The following is a 14,868-nucleotide window of genomic DNA, read 5'->3' as shown; positions in this document are numbered from 1 at the left end:
AGAATGTAAAGAGACAATAGTCTTAACCGATTACATTTAAAATATCTTCCCTCACAAACTTCAAAAAATTTATGAACATGTGAACATATGCTTAGGAATCATTCCAGGGAAGGTACCCATGCAAGTGAGGGGACTTGAAATTTTAGTGTTATTAGTTTCCCTACAAATCTACCTTTGTAACTTTCACGACATTTTAGTCAAATCAGAAGAAGCAAGCATAAGTTCAAGTTGGTGGGAGTAGCTTATTGCCCCATTCCATTAAGAGACAGACTTATCTACAAAAATGGCAGTCTTCGCTCTGAGTTCCCAAGCAGTAAAAATATTTTTAGCATGAGTAAGTTGACTATATATGCACCACAGTCTCCACGTCAAACATTTTCAAATACAACTAAATATTTCCATGTGATTTTTTTCCACCTTTGATATAATACGAAGCACATTTTTTTTTCTAACTTTAAAGCGTCCACTGTTTAAATTTAAGCTAATACATCACTGGAGTTTTAGTCATCGACTCTGTCTATTTAGTATCTCTTTGTAACATCAGTCACAGTTGACACAAAGAGTTATGTCCACGTAAAATTATTCCCACAATTTAACTGCTATTACTTACCAAAAGCTATTTATTGGTCAACAATGTGAAAATGCTTTCTCTCGGCCAGGTTAATTTAAAATAGTGTTTTGGTTTGGGAAAAAAAAATAAGTTTCCATGAGATTTTCCTTATCTCTGTTTCCCATCTGGCTTGCTGTTATAAACATTTAATCCAGTGTTTGCTGCCAATGTTTCCCAGAAAGCCTTATAATTGTTGGAATTTGTATGAACAGTTCCAGTCTGGCGCACAATTAGGGATGCACTATAAAATTTTCATTGCTCGATTTAGTTGAAATTATAAAATGGATAGGGAACAATCACACCCACAGTTGTAGACTATAAAAATGACTACTAGAAATTTGCCAATAATAATGCTAATAGATAAAATTTTGATTTGTAGTTATAAGCCACAAACAAAGAAATCTCAATCCAAACGTAGACCCAGAATATTTAATGAGAAACTAAATGTGAAAAAAAAAAAAAAGGACTTGAAGTTTGAAAATTCACAGGGTTCAATAAGGAGAGAAAGAAGGATGACTCACTGTCCTGTGCTTTCTCAAGTAAAAAGGCATCAGTACAAATGTAAGGAGCAATACTTTGTCTGGTCCCCTATACGTAAGGAAACAGAGAAGTAAGTAAACAGTTACAAAAGGCAATTGGTATCATTGTCCTGCCAAGATCTGGCAGATTAATCCGACTGGCATTCTTCATTTCTGAAAGAAACTAATTGTGCAAAACCTTTATAAAGGACTTGTTGTCATGCTGTGGACTATAATTTCCACTGCTTCTAGATTTCTCAGAGCTCCGAAATTGCTCTACCATTGGCCATGCCATTAGAGTATCCATTAAGTTAAGTGAATGGTAGTTGGTCTGTGCCAGTTAGTGTCTGTTAGTGTTTGCGTGTGCCAACATCTAATTGAAAAGTATACAGTCCCATGCTTGCACTTCAAATGTTTCAGCTCTGTGGGCATATAAAATTAAAAGAATAACACTGCTGGGCTCTTGGCCTAAAACTGCATTTGAGTGGAGAAGCCAGGTGAAATGTAGATAATCCAAACGGTGGTAAATGGGGATTTCTGAAACCCTCTTGCTATGGGAGGCTTGCTGTGAGAGAACCAATGAGAGTAAGAAAAGGCATTAGCTGTTAAGAGTCTAGCAGGGTCGAAAAATCAATGTTACAGCAACTCAATATCAGATTCAGAAGTGTGATCTATCTATCCATGTATCTACGTATCTACCTATCACCCATCTACTTACCTTACCTATCTACCTGCCTACCTACCTACTTATCTACTTAGTATACAGAAAGATATTCAGCAGCTCTACCATCCCATTTACAGGTGAGAAGACATAGGGGAGACAAACTAGCCTGTAAAGGAAATGGAGTGTTTCAGCAAAAGCTGACTCCAACTTTCTAATGGAATCTGGAGGAATACAGTAGCTAATTTTGGCTTAGGAGTTATCCAAACCCCAAATTTCCAAAGCCCTGGGGATTGAAGATGCAGAAAATGTTTCCTGAACTTTGCATAGTTTAATTGCTGCAATTTACATGTTTGACACTTCTGACCCGTCAACCGTGATTCTATTCCTCGGATTTCCGTGGATATTTGTGCACCTCCCAGACCCACTACTTGTATACATCAACTTGAATAGTTTTACAGCATCTTATCATTGGAGTACACATGGCACATTCTAAGAAAGTTCTAACCTGATTTTAGGGCCTGTGGTCAGAATGAGATGATTTTCTATGTGAATTTTAAGCGATAAAGAAAAGCACATAGTGAACAGATTCCCACAGTTCTGAGTCTGCTACTGAACACCTGGTTGATATTAAACGATTCGCAGGCAACAGTTTGCAATCTTGTGAGCCTCAGAGTCTTCATCAGAAAATTGGGTCTAGGGGCGCCTGGGTAGCGTAGTCGTTAAGTGTCTGCTTTCGGCTAAGGGCGTGATCCCGGCATTCCGGGATCGAGCCCCACATCGGGCTCCTCCGCTGGGAGCCTGCTTCTTCCTCTCCCACTCCCCCTGCCTGTGTTCCCTCTCTCTGGCTGTCCCTCTCTGTCAAATAAAAAAATAAAATCTAAAAAAAAAAAAAAAAAAGAAAAGAAAAAGAAAAAGAAAATTGGGTCTAATAGCTCTAGCCTACCACATAGATTATCCTGACAGTGCAGTTAGATAATGATTTTCTTTTCTACTACTTTTCTCTCTCCAGATTTAATTGTATAGAGGAGCATATAGCTAACACCTTGCATCTTTCTTATTTTGGTTTGTTTTAAATTTAACTTCGAGGTTTCATGTAAAAAATTTCTGTCAGCAACATATAGTTGTGAGACCATGAGTGTTTTTTAGTCTCCTTTTCCTCACAGGTAAAATAAAAGTGATGGTAATTACAATGAAGGGTTGTTGAATTATTAAAAAATATTTTATATGTGTGCTTATGTGTATATGCATACATAAATACTTGACATATATGCTTTCTATAGTTAAGCAATACACTGCTTAATAAACAGTAATTATTGTTGTTTTTCTTATTATTTGCATAAAGTTATAAATATTCAAGGAAGCAAAGTGTTCAAAGAGAATGTATATTCTTGAGTCGTTCAGGAAATAAAATAATTCTTATTTTTGGGAATAAGTTTATGCTTTGCTATATAATATCCAAAAAACTGTTGTGGCTATAAAGATAAACCTAAAACTTAGCTCACATCAAAAGTTAAAAGTATCGGAAAATAGTGTCACCTTCATTGTAAATTACTGGATCAGAAATCTGGGGATAATTTCTAATTTTCTTTTCACCCTAGAAAACAGATTCAAAAGACATAAACTTGCTATCCCACAGTAAGGCAAGTGTGGCCACCATCAGAGGTATGGGCCTCACCTATGAGAGTAACTACTCAATTTCAATTTTCCTTCCCATTTCCTCCACTTCTTGTAAACCCATTGGATTTCAGTTAGTAATAAAGCCAAAGTATAAGAAACCACAAAAATGCCTCAAACCTCTGCATGTGAAGCTCTAGAAATTTACTTGGAGATGAAGATAACCACAGAATGAGGACAACATTTTGAAGTTTTTCAAGCCAAAGCTTGTTCACAGAAAGGACTGATTGTGAAGGTATTCTAAACGTTCCCTCTCAAGTTTCCCCTTTGAAGGAAAAGAAACTATATCTAGGCTGTGGCTTTGGAAATCCCAAGAGTTTTCTTGCATTGCAATGAATTTCTTCAAGAAGCCTTTCTGAACTGTGGGTGTCTGTATTGCAAGGTGGTGTCTATGACTTTAAATGTGAGGTATATCCAGTGTTAGACTAACTCAGTCATTAATTCTGCACCTTTGAAAATGTAGGAGAAAGGTCTAAAGTAACAGCATAGTATCTGTCTCCTACAGAAAGAACTCTGCCTATACAATTGCCTCATAGAAGCTTTCTATTAACACTTGCGGATTTGCTGCCCTGGGGAATAACAGAGAGAAATCACTGAAAGGATTTTAGAATGACACTGCCAAGGTATCCTGGGAACTATTGCTGGGTCCCCTCCAGCCTGCACTTGATCTCTATTACCAATTTCTGACCTCAAGCAAGCCTCTTAACCTTTCTGTAATTCAGCTTTCTCAACTGGAGAACAGGCCTCATAATATTTGTAACTTAACTCCCCAAACGGAATGTTGTAGAGATGAATGAAGCAATGTTTCCAAGATGCTTGCAGGTCTGGGGTGAAAGTGTGCTGAAATGGAGCACAAAGCTAAGTCCTGATGTGTCTTACATCTAGCTGAGCATGGATACTAGTCCTGTGATTTGGATCCAGTGTAGACAGCAGATGAACATCCTTCTACTCCGGCTCCTAAAGACTGTGTTCAGGCCGGCAAATCAGTTAGAATGCACACGGCCACTACGACTCACCGTATCAGTCTGTGCTCTTCATTCATACGCCCTAAGCTGTCTTTAGTGTTCAGACTACTCTACCACCCCTGTAGCCCTCTACCATATATTGTCACTCACTTTTAAAATACCAAACACCCCTTCCCTTTCATTTTTTTACTTTTGGCATTATTTTATTATAAAATTGTCCCCTGATATTTTTTTTTAATTAAATGCAGTTAAGTACATGCATCTTTAAATGTCACTTAAAAATGTAAACTCAAAAGCAAGAATGAGAAAAATCAATGGGATTTAAAAGTATTAAAGGTCAAAGCTATTTAACTCACAATATATTAGTTTGATCCTTAGAAGAAATGTTGATGACAATCACTAGCTCAACTTAGGAAGTTATTTTAATGCTAATGCCTGTTTATAGGCTTTTAGGATAAAGGTATATTCATTGGCTTCTTGTTTTATTAATATGCTGAGACAGTCCTATATGAGATCTCCTCTTTAATCAAAAGTAATCATGGTGCCTAACTCTCTTTCCTTAGCACACACATTTGCGTCCCTCTTGCCTGCGTCTGCTTCAACACGAACACACAGATATGCCCACGGAAATAGTTATCAGGGACAGGTTATTGAAACTGAATACATAGAACTCCATGTTATGATAGATAGATAGATAGATAGATAGATAGATAGATAGATAGATACAGATATCAAGAAGTATCATTGCAAGCAGGGCCTCCCTTAATGGCTTTTACATTGTCCCTAAAATTCTCTTAGGTAATGAGATTACTCATTTTCTTAGGTAAGAAATGAAAGATTGCCAAGATACAAATATTTATAAAGTGTCAATACTAATATTTTAGAGATTGAAGAAATAAGAAATGATACAGACCAGTTTTGATAAAGGGGCAATGAATTCATAACAAGACAGCACTGGGTATACAGAAATGATGATGGAAGCCCAAAGATAGATTGGAGAATTCCAACACCATGGAACAGGGATCAATATTATGTCATATGTGCAGGTTAAGGGAGTATAAATGTTCTATGTGTTATAGAGATGACTCAAAAGGATCCATTATAATAGCTTCATTCATATATGGAGGGATCCTTTAGATGAGGGATTAATATTGTTCCTTGAGGTCACAGGAAGCAGAGCCAGGACCAATGGTTGAGCCTTCCTTACTTTGTCCAATTTCCTTCTATAACAGAATTTTCCAGAGGTTACCTCCCTTAGAAGGAAAGGGGCATTCCTATAGTTGGAATGTTTAACTTGAGACTGGATGCAAGTTAATATGGATGCTATGGAGGAAACTGTAGCACTACAAAAGTTGCATTGGACCAAAAACGTGTGACCAGTTTTTTATACTGCATAATTCTATGACTTTACCACCTTTTTGATGGCTGATTTAGCCTATGTATACCCACACTGGAACGTGAATGGAAATAGCATTTACTGTGCGCCTATCAGGAGTTTTAGGTTCTCTGTGTTACCTCAATTAGGTCTTAACAATTCTGTGAGGCACTTATCTTCATTTACCAGATGAAGAAACAACATTGGAGATATTAAATAAATGAACTAGGCCACATAATTTCCTAACATAGGTTAGATCCAAGATTTGAAACTAGGTCTTTCTGGCCTCAAAGTCCATGATCTTTTGGTAAGTCATCCCCTAAACAGGGAAACTGAAATCTCCCCTAGGCTTACGGTGTACTGACTCAATAAATGCCCATAATTTTCAGGCACTGTCTGTGCAAGGTAGCCCAATAGGGAAGGAGGCTTTGTGAAGAAGACAGCATATTCTACAGGTCTTTGGGAAGCCCTGCCCTGTGGTATTCTGGAACTCTTTAGTTACTGAATCATCATAACTGAGTGTTTCTTTTAGCTACTGAACCAAAAGCAGAGGTGTGAATGGACATTTTGCAGCCTACTTTAACATTCTTCAACATAGTTATAACATAACCGACAGGAGTATAAGAAATATCCTGAAACCCACCAAAATGGAAAGGGAAGTTTGACGGCCTTACAAGATATGAATGTTTCCTCATTGGTAACAGACCTGCCACTATTAAAAATGGGCAAATTAGTCTCCAAGATATATACTGCCCTCTGTTGGAAAATTTGAATAATAAATACATTAATCTAAGATGGCCACAAACATGAATGTCTCCATATAGTTTTGGGAAATGTACTATCTACAACGTATAATGATGAGGACCACAATCCTGATCACAATCAGAGGTCCTGATCTTAGGATAATCACGCTTGAAAGAAGTCTCATGAGCAATACTATTACCACTATTTATCAATAGTAATTTATTAAATTAGATATTAGGGACTGGAAGAAATGGAAAATAATAAAAGTATGTCTAATTGAAAGACAATTCATTGATTATTTCACTAACACAGCAAATATTTTTCAAGTAACTATAATGAGTCAAGCTTTTTCTGGAAGCTAGTACACAGCAGTGAATAACAAAATAAAATTCCTTCCCCTAAAACAGAAAGAAATAACAAAATTTAGATAAGTATATAATTTATGAGATAGTAATAAATGCTAAAGAAAAAAGTCAAGGATGAAACATACTAAAGTTCTGGGTGATATGTAATCTGAGAACAATTCTAGGCATTCAAGCAGGGGCTGTAAATAGTTGATGTTTCTATCAGTCATAATGAAAGGTCTCGTAATACTCAGGCATCAAGTAGAGTCTTCAGTAGAGCCTTCAGAAGAATATTGCCTTAGTATTGAAGCTACATTAGCTCTCAACTAAGGCTGCTCTGGACCTGCCCTAACAAAATTCAAAACAAAGACTTGAAAGGATCCAACTGATCCCAAGTAACTTGACTTCATGCCAGAACAAAATCCAACATGATTTAAGAGAAACCAACCAAATCTAGCAAACAGCAATAAAAAATTCACAATACCTGGCAGCCAGTCAAGAATGATCCATTTCTCAAAAGAGGAAAATTGTTCCAAAACTAGAAGAAAAAAAATCACATAACAGAAATAGACCTTGAAGGGTCAGAGGTTATGGAATTGGGAGATAAAGATATTTGAAAAAGCCACTGGAAGTATATTCACTGTGTTTAAGAAAGTAGGTGAAAAATACACATCATAAAATAAAAGATATTTGATATATGGGGAAGAAAACCTGGATGGGATTAAAAGTAGATCAGACAGTATAAAAGAAAAGATCAGTTAACTGAAAGATATGAAAAAATAAAATGAAGTACAGAGTACAAAAGGACCAAAAAAAAAAAAAAAAAAAAAAGAACAGAGATTCAGTAACCTGAGAGAATATCAAATAGTCTAACATTTCTATAATTGGAGTTTTGGGAGGAAAAGGGAGTAAAAAAAAAATAGAAGAAGAATGGCTGAACATTTTCCAAACTCGATGAAAACTATAAATCCCACTGTACTGGGTTGAATGGTGTCCAGTCCCCCCATGCCCAAATTTATTTCTACCCAGAACCTTCTACCCTGAAAGTGACCTAATTTGGATATCAGGTCTTTACAGATGTAATCAAGATGAGGTCATACTGGATTAGGATGTAGCCTAATCCAGTGATTTATGTCCCTATAAAAAAAGGGAGATTTGTACACAGACACAGGGGGGAAGGCCATATGAAGACAGAGGTAGAGATTGGGGTGATACATCTATAAGCCAAAGAACACTAAGGGTTCCTGGCAACCACCAGAACCTAGAAGACTCAAGAAAGAATTCGTCCCTAGATCCTTTGGCCCTGTCAACACCTTGACTCTGGATTTCTAGGTTTCATAACTGTGAGAGAATAAATTTCTGTTGTTTTAAGACATATAGGTTGTGGTACTTTGTTATTGCAGTCCTAGGAAATTCATATACCCAAAGGCCCAAGAATCTCAATAAACTCCGTTAAGAATAAACAGTTAAAAAAAATCATGCTGGGGGCTATCATAAGTATTTTAAAAAATAGATGTATGCTAAAGGGACATGGGAACCAAGCTGAAAAAGCTTCCAAAGGTCAGAGCTGGAATTATTTGAGCAAAAAAATAAATAATGTAGTTTTGGATTATAACCCAAAGTATAAATTAAATATCCATGAGTTGCTACTGATATAAATAAATGATTGGATAAATAAATGTTGGGGAACAGACAGATCTCTTATAAAGAAGAATTCCAAATAATTTACTTAGCTATTGCCCCCACAAGGGAGTGGTACATAATTATCCACCCCTTACGTATTGATTATGCTTAGTGACTTGCTTCTAAAGAATAGAGTATTAGGGGAGGGAGTAGCTTTACACTAGATAAACAGGCAAACAGAACTTCAGCCAATGAAGATTAACATCATTAGGGATAAGTCATGTTCATAGCATATAACCTTGGTATGATGTGGTAACAATGGCATGTACTTTTGTTGTCTTCTTCTCAAAAACCCATAACTCTAGTCTAACAATAATAAGCTCATCAGGCAAACCCAAATTGAGGGACATTCTACAAAAGGTCCTGACAAGTACTACTTAAGATAACTAAAAACAAGGAAAGCTTATGAAATTGTTATAATCCAGAGAAAGCTAAAGAAACATGATGACAGCACATAAATTAGTATTATGGATAGATTCTGGAACGTAAGACATTAGGGAAAAACTAATCAAATCCAAATAAGTATGAAGTTTAGTTAATAATTATGAAATAATATTGGTTCATTAGCTGTGACAGAAGTACCACAGTAATGTTAATGATAAGGGAAAATGGGTATAAGGTATATGGGAACTCTCTGTACTATCTTTGTAACTATTCTGTATATCTAAAACTAATTTTTAAAAAGTTAATTTAAAAAAGTATCTTTAAAAATATATATTACATACAGAGAAATGAAGATAAAAATTATAGCATATTTTTATTAGAAACCATGTAAGCCAGAAAACAGTGGAGTGACATCTATAAGCACTGAAGGAAAAAAAAAGTCAATCTGAAATTCTTTACCAGTGTAAATGTCTTCAAAATTGAGGGCAAAATACTGTCTCAGACAAACAATCTGAAAGAATTCATCACCATTATATCTCCACTACAAAAAATGTTAATGGTTAGTTCTTTAGGCAGAAGAAGATGACATTGCATAGAAATTTAGAGAAGGAAATGAAAAGTGCCGAAAATGGTAACTATGTGGGTAAATATAAGGGGTATTTTTTATTATTTTAAAAGACAATAGTTGTTGAAAGCAAAAGTAGTAACAATGAATTGTGGGGTTTAATATACAGGTAGCTGTAAAATGTATAATCTGAATCACAGATGATTGGGGGAGTGAGAGTTTATTGTTATGGCTTTCTGAAACTATATGTGATGTAGTTTGAAGGTGGAATGTAAGTTAAAGAGGACAGCCCATAATAAAAATAAAACAAAATTAAAAACAATAACAACAATAAAATCCAAAGATATGACTAATTAGTCAAGAGTAGAGATAAAATAGAGTCATTAAAGAAAATTTTCAACTAATCCAATATAAGTCAGAAAAGGAGATAGAAAAGAATAAGAAGCAGATGAGAATAATTGAAGACAAGTAGTAATATGGTAGCATTATATCAATCTGTATCAGCAATTAAATTACATAGTTTAAAAACAATACTTAGGGAAAAAATCTATCATATTGGGTGAAAAGCAATACCCAACTACATGCTATCAAAAGAAACCTACTTTAAACATAAAGACCTAAACAGATTCAAAGTAAAGGGATAGAAAAAGATATTCCATGCTAATGCTAATAGAAATAAAGTAGGAGGGGCTATATTAATATTAGACAAAATAGATTTTACAGCAAGGAATATGACCAGATTTAAGAGGGTACTGCATAAAGACGAAAGGCTAACTTTATCAGGAGGACCTAACAATTCTCAAAATACACGAAACAAAAGATGAGAATTAAAGGAAAAATAGACAAATCCACAATAATAGTTGGAGATTTCAATACTCTTGCATAACTGATAGAACAAGGAGAAATAAGATCAATATAGAAGATTTTAACAATTACAAAATGACTTAACATTTAAGATTCCATTAACAATAGAATATACATGGAACATTCATCAAAGTAGACTATATTGTGAGTCATAAAGTAAGTCTCAAAAAATTTAAGAGAATTGAAAACATACAATGTACATTATCTGTCTACAGTGAATTAAACTAGAAATCAATAACAGAAAGATATCTGGAAAATTCCCAAATATTTGGAAACTATACAACATACTTTTAAGTCATAGGTCAAAAAAGAAATCATAAAGAAAATTCAAATTTTGAACTGAATGAAAATACCAACATATATATCAAAATTTGTAGGATGCAGCTAAATTAGTGCTTAAAGGGACATTTAAACTAATATTAGATGTTTATATTTTTAAAAAGGAAGTTCTGAAATCGATGATATATACACTTCCATCCTAAGAAACGGAAAAGATGAGCAAGTTAAATCAAAAGTAAGCAAACAGAAAGAAATAATGAATAGAAATCAATTTAAATAGGAAATACCAAGTAGATAACCCAGTAAACCACTCGAAGTTCTGCCCTTTGGGAGGATCTTTCACCACTGCCTTTCAGGGCCACCCCTGAGTGGGGATGGAGTGCAAAGGCATTTCATTTTCATTTGGTAAAACCACCCACCTGAGAACAATCTTGACCATTTTCCTCTCCCAGCAACTATGTATACGTGATCCTCCCCTAATGTGGTCTTAGGTATCAGCTGACAGAAAGGCAGCAATGAAACAGGTATATTACATGGGGTTATGGACCACCTGCTTACGTGGCTTGCTTGTGCCCTTTAGCCCTACTGTGGCCCGGTCTCAGATAAACAATATTGTTTTACAAAGCATTGCTGCTAGACATGCCTAATAGTACAAATTTATGGGTCTGACAAAATTCAGCTCATAATGAACAGTTTTAGACGCATTTTTACTTGATGTCTCACAGTCAGATGCTATATTTCTACCAGAGTCCTATTGAACCCTAAGAGCTGTTTTTTGAATTATATATAATTCCATGTTGCAAATGGCGTTGTCTTATTCCAAAACCTAGCTATGTTATGATTCTCCCACCGAGACTTGTCATAAACTCCATGTAGCTTCTTTTTTTTTTTTTTCCATGTAGCTTCTTTTCCGTCAAAAATGTTTCCAGTTCCATCGGATTTACCAAGTCCTAGGGCCTAAGAAGTAGGGCTGCTTGGATCACAGCATGGGCCTGCTGCAAAGGTCTTTCTGCTCTGAGCCCTACTCAAAACTGGCAGCCTTTCCTAGTACATGAGTCAAAACTGTAATTGCTAAATGTAAAATGTGCTGTCACCAGAACTGGAGGAGGTCTAGCAGGGGGTCACTCCTCAGTAGTAGTAGAAGATGTATGTCCTTAAAAACTTGATATCTCGGGGCGCCTGGGTAGCGCAGTCGTTAAAGCGTCTGCCTTCGGCTCAGGGTGTGATCCTGGCGTTCCGGGATCGAGCCCCACATCAGGCTCCTCCGCTATGAGCCTGCTTCTTCCTCTCCCACTCCCCCTGCCTGTGCTCCCTCTCTCGCTGGCTGTCTCTCTGTCACATAAATAAATAAAATCTTAAAAAAAAAAAAAAAAACAACTTGATAACTCCCCAAACTTCATATGACGAACCCCTATATTTTTATATGGAATATCTTCCACCTACTAGTTGTTCATGTGTCTTGTTTGTTTCTTTCCAAGACTCCAATGTCTGATGATGATAAATCCTGAGGAGGGGAGTGCTGGACCTTAACAGAGTGCAGTAGGCTGCTTCTGTGGGCCCAGAGGGTTCAAGGGTTAGGGTTTCAAGTTTTTTAGTGCATTGACCCAGATGTCCCATCCAAAGCCTTAGAATCCTATTCCTTCTCTACTAGGGCCCTGACCTTTGTGCTGAAGTCTTGCAGGGCCTGGGAATTCAATCTTCCCTTGAATTCTGTCTGCTATCCTTATAATTAAATACTGAGCCCAGACTTCACCTTTTCTACTCTCCAGCTTCAGGAGAGCCTTTTTTAAACGCTGCCATGGAGACTCTCTAACTTTCCACTTTGCCTTAAATTAGTGATTAATAACCTCCATCTTTCATTGTATTTCCAGCTGCTTACGTGGTACTTAGGAGAGCCATCCAATTTCAGTGTTCTTCTAATTATCATTTCCTCCGAACCTCTCAAATGCCTGAGGACACTGAGCCCACCAGAGCATTTCCTTATATTCATGTCCCATCTCAGTTCATCACCAGTGAAAGGTTTAATATTTGTACAACTACTCCATGCCAGTGCTCCCAGGACTCCACCTATGACCAGCTGGCCACTTATGCCAGCTGGCCCATAAGTGATCCAGCTCCCAAGTCTCATTTTAGAATCTGCCTCCTTCGGCCAATTCTCACATCAAGTGTCTTAATTTAAGTCCACTGGGCAACAGATTCTCAGAGACGGAGATCCATATGCAGGAAATGTCTGCTCTTAGGAACAACCCCTCTGAGGGAATAAGGACTGGGCAGAGGGAGATGCTGAGCCAAGACAGAGTCATAACAGAGACCTCAACCAGAGCCAAAAGGTGTCCTGCAGCTGGGATGGCCCTTCACAGATCTCCTCACACGGGCAAGGCGGCCCGCTTTTGTACCTCCACAGTGACCAGTCAGTGAATATGGGCTGTTTCCAGAGAGGAAACATAACGTTGGGGTACACAGAGGGCAATTCAACTGTGAGCTGTTAGCAGGCAACCAGGAAACTGGTGAAATGAATGCCACGGTCTTGAAGAGGGCACCTGGGAAAGCCACAACAGTGCCTATCAGGATGGCCGAGCTCTTTGAAATGCCCAAGCACAGAACCATAGGTATAAGACTTCAGTTCTGGAAAAAAAATAAATAAGAGTGATATAAGTCAGTAAATCAAGCACCTGGGCAGGAAGGCAAGAGTTAAATTGTCAAGTTAATTGACATTAAATTAAAATGAAACCATAATCAGAGGTGCAGATTAGCAGACGAGGCCCTTGATTCACTGACTGGCATGACTCTGCTGAAATGGAAGATGTTTCTTTTCTCCAGCCATCTGTTTGAGCCTCCCTCCTGAATGTAGTCTAAGTTCCCTCTGGATGCCCTAAGATGCTATGAAAAATGGGACCATATTAATATAATAAATACTAATTTACAGCTTTCCTGCTTTCTGTTTTTTGTTGTTGCTGTTGTCCATGTTTTGTTTTTGTCTTTGTCTTTGAGTTCTCTCAAATAGTCATAGTTATTTATGGAAGGTTCCAGAAGTATCTCATAAATAAATCTAGTTTGTATTTTTGCTTTATTTTCTAGTGTGTCCTGGTGTGGTCTACGGATAAGCCTCCTCAGTGCTTGTGAAAACCAGTGAAGTATCATCACTGCTTCTGAGGCCTGCTATTCTGCCGTCCCTGCTGTTCTACTGCCCCTAGTGGCTACCAGTGGTGCATCGCTCAGCGATGGCAATCTGGTCTCTTGAGGTCTTCACGCTTCCCACTATATTCCCTACAGAAGGACAACCAAGGTATATTTTCCCGCTTTGTGTCCTCCTATATGATTGGAATGAAAATAGTGTTGCTCCTGAATCCATGCATCTCAGAACACAGTGCTTTGCCTTCCTTTTCTTCCCACTATCTCTTATGACCTCTGAGAGGTCACTCATGGCCACTTGGAAAGGAATAAACTCCAAGACCAACCCTACGTCTCTTCCCATTCTTTCTCTACCTCTGTGTGGTAGGCAATAGGCCTCCAAAATGTCCATGCCCTGGGGCACGTGGGTGGCTCAGTCAGTTAAGCATCTGCCTTTGGCTCCGGTCATGATCCCAGAGTCCTTGGATCGAGTCCCACATCCAGCTCCCTGCTCAGCAGGGAATCTGCTTTTCCCTCTACTCTTCCCCCCTGCTTGTGATCTCTCCCTCCCTCTCTCTCTCTCTCATAAATAAATAACTGAAATCTTAAAAAAGCAAAACCAAAAATGTCCCTGCCCTAACTCCCAGAACCTGTGAATATGTTATGTTACAAGCCTAGGGGAAGTTATGGCTGGGAATGGAATGAAGGTCGCTGATTAGCTGATTTTAACATAGGGAGATTATCCTGGGTTATCTTGATGGGCTGTTATACATGGAAGGAGAAAGAAAAGAGAATCAGATAAGGAGATACGAGGATGAAAGCAGAAGTTGGAGTGATACAGTTGCTGCTTTGGAGATGGCAGAGTGCCATGAACCAAGGAAGGGCTGTGGGCAGCCTCTAGAAACTGGAAAAGGCAAGGAAATGAATTCTCTTCTAGAGCCTCCAGGAAGACTGCATTCCTGCCATCACCTTAATTTTAGCCCAGTGAGACCCATTTTAGATTTCTGACCTCCAAAACTATAAAATAATAAATTTGCCTTGTTTTAAACCACTGAGCTTGTGATAATTGTTATAGCAACAAGAGGAAA

At 37.5% G+C, this 14,868-nt stretch overlaps 1 long non-coding RNA gene across 1 annotated transcript in view; it reads left to right on the top strand.

Annotated features, from left to right (window-relative positions):
• LOC123002086 (uncharacterized) overlaps positions 1-13,947 on the top strand; it is a 38,877-nt gene extending 24,930 nt beyond the window's left edge. The window contains exon 4 of the long non-coding RNA XR_006411633.3: positions 13,748-13,947. This is a non-coding gene — a long non-coding RNA (uncharacterized LOC123002086). The remainder of the gene's footprint in view (positions 1-13,747) is intronic.
• The last annotated feature ends 921 nt before the right edge of the window (positions 13,948-14,868 follow it).

This window comes from Ursus arctos, unplaced genomic scaffold (genome assembly GCF_023065955.2).
Source record: "Ursus arctos isolate Adak ecotype North America unplaced genomic scaffold, UrsArc2.0 scaffold_33, whole genome shotgun sequence".
Classification (NCBI taxonomy): Eukaryota; Metazoa; Chordata; class Mammalia; order Carnivora; family Ursidae; genus Ursus; species Ursus arctos.
The sequence above is the reverse complement of the archived record's forward strand: the minus strand, read 5'-3'. Positions and strand labels throughout refer to the sequence as shown.